Source organism: Eurosta solidaginis, chromosome 3, assembly GCF_040869045.1.
Source record: "Eurosta solidaginis isolate ZX-2024a chromosome 3, ASM4086904v1, whole genome shotgun sequence".
In the NCBI taxonomy this organism is placed as follows: Eukaryota; Metazoa; Arthropoda; class Insecta; order Diptera; family Tephritidae; genus Eurosta; species Eurosta solidaginis.
The window spans coordinates 132,588,944-132,591,569 of record NC_090321.1 but is presented as its reverse complement, the minus strand read 5'-3'; the positions used below and the strand labels follow the sequence as shown (position 1 = coordinate 132,591,569).

The 2,626-nt window shown below is 36.3% G+C and overlaps 1 long non-coding RNA gene across 1 annotated transcript; it reads left to right on the top strand.

Annotated features, from left to right (window-relative positions):
• Positions 1-277: 277 nt before the first annotated feature.
• LOC137246644 (uncharacterized) lies at positions 278-792 on the top strand. The gene is made up of 3 exons (XR_010951623.1): positions 278-415; positions 476-554; positions 622-792. It is a non-coding gene; the product is annotated as an uncharacterized lncRNA (long non-coding RNA).
• The last annotated feature ends 1,834 nt before the right edge of the window (positions 793-2,626 follow it).

Below are 2,626 nucleotides of genomic sequence, written 5' to 3'. Positions count from 1 at the left end.
AAAATTTTCATGTGCGCGTTGTAATGTTGATGATATTTGTACCCACAAAAAAAATTGTTGACATAAGTGTTTTGCGCAGATATAGTTTTGGTCTCAAAACCGGTGTTGGACCCACCCAGATTAATTTTTTATAAGCGCGGCCAAAGGCCGCCAACGCAAAAATACTATGGGTACCACCCCGGTCTCGAAGCACTCCGGGGTCATTTTTCGGTTTTTAGGGAATATCTTTTGAACGAGCTAAAATTTTTCTTTTCCGCCTTCGGATTATTGTTATTGGATTTGGTGCTGCATGTTATCTTGCACTCAAAGAAATGGAATATGATAAGAAATTTATAGATTTTCTGTCGAAACGTTTATATGATCGCATCACTTCAAGATTATCACATGGTATATGTAATGGTGATCCAGAGCAAAGGTATAGTGGTTTATTAAATTTATCATTGCTTATGGCCTTAAAACATGTGGTGTTGTCTAGTGCCTCAGCATGTACTTCTGCATCACTGGAACCTACGTGCGATTGGAACTGATGAGGATTTGTCACATAGTTCAATAAGGTATACGAGTTTACCGTACTGAATTCTTTAGTTAATTTGAAAGTAATTTATTGTTAAATTTTTATAGATTTGGTATTGGTTGTTTTACCACCATTGAAGAGGTTGATTATATTACCGATACCTGCATCAAACATGTCGAACGTTTACGTGAAATGTCTCCATTATGGGAGATGGTGCTAGAACCAATTGATTTGAAAAATATCCAATGGTCGCAACATTAATTTTGTTTATGATATATAAATAAGGGACCGTTTTGTATTGTATGTATCTTTTAGTGTACGTATTTATATTCCAAAGCAGTTTAATGTAAAGTGAGATACAACTTTTTAGGAATTATATTGTTCCTACTTTATCTGCCTAAGGACGTTATTTTGTAGTATTAAAATTATATTGGGAAATGCTATTGCTAAATGTTTTTTTGTAGTGGACCTTATTATCAATTCATGTATGTATGAATGCTAACGTTACTGTTTCCAAGAGATGTTGAAAATTTGGGATGAGATTGTATATAAAATGCTGAGCTAATAGTATGTTCATGAATAAGTACTGATTTATTTTAAAATTTCATGTATTTTGTAAAGTAAAAATTAAGTAATTTAGTAACCTAATAAATATCGAAGATACATATATACATAATAACGTTTAACGTTGGAAAGTCGTCGTGTCGGTATTTGAGGTGCAGATTTCTTTGAAGGATATGTACTCCATGTCTTTAGATGTAATCTTTTTTAATTAAAAAAAGCACGGGTGTGTTGAAAATTTCAAATGAGTCGCTTTGCCACAGAACTTTCACGTTCAGCGCCATTGCATGGTTGTTTTGATCCAATTTTTCTTTTGGCTCCTCTGTTCGGAACCGATTTTGCTTTCGGTTTAATTTTTGGATACTAGTTCGGTTGTAGTACTGACATGACTTCAATTACGGTTCCGGGTTTTCCTTCTGGCTCTAGCCAGGAGGCTTTTGTAGCAATTTCGGCTTTAGGTTGGATCTGGTATCGGTACCTGCTACGGTAAAATTTCGGCTTGGAATATTTCCGTTTTCAACTCCAGTATCGGTTATACTCCAGTTTTTTTCTTGTCATCATATGGATGATATAAATAATCCAAAAGTAAATCTATAGCATATAAAACATAATTGTCTAGCAATATTTTCTCTTCGCAAACTGTTTGTGGCCCTGATAAGGGCCGCTTTTCGTAGGTATAATTGTTTAGCATTTTTTTCTCTTTGTTGACTAGTGGTGGCCCTGATAAGGGTCGTTTTGCGTATACTTGTATAGCATATTTTCGCTCTTTGTAAACTAATGGTGGCCCTGAAACTAGGGGAGGTTACTGCGTCTGGGTTTCACGGCTTATTCGTGGTACATCATGCATATCCGTTTGTGTGCTGCAGCTGTTCCGTGCGAAGTATTGACCTTTCGCTCCAACGGTGTCACTTAAAAAAAGCGAACAAGTAGAAGGGACTTTATTATTTATCTTTCCCTTCCTTCACGTTGTAGCGGCGAAAGTATTGTCCGATATTTTGGTAGATAACTGTAGGAATGACCGTTGGGGATGATGAGACAACTTCCGTTTTTTACAAACTTTTGATTAGCACTGCTAAGTCATACATAAAATTATATTATATTATTTATCTTACAACATTCGGGAAACAATATTTACATCAAAGACGGTAAATATAGCGATGGAGTGGAGTTGGGCATCAAATGAGCTCTCACAATAAGGTCACAGGCCTGAAAATGGAGCGAAAAAATTAAGCCATTTTAGGGAAGCTAATGCCACAAGCTTTTTCCCAATTTATCCTCTTCCTTGATCTTGCGGGGTAATTCTTTACTTTAGCTCACAACTGCAAAAACTCGTGCAAAAATATCGGGAGAGATATCAAAATAATGTGTTTTGGACTCAGGACGACGAATCCGAAAGCGAAAATTAAAAATTTTATTTCTGTCAAAAAATATTCCCAAAAAACTGAAAAATGGCACTGGAGCGCTCCGAAACCGGGGGTGGAATCCATAGTATTTTTGCGCAGGTAATAGTCTAGGTGAGGGGTCGACTGCTAATACGCTACGCGTCTTGAC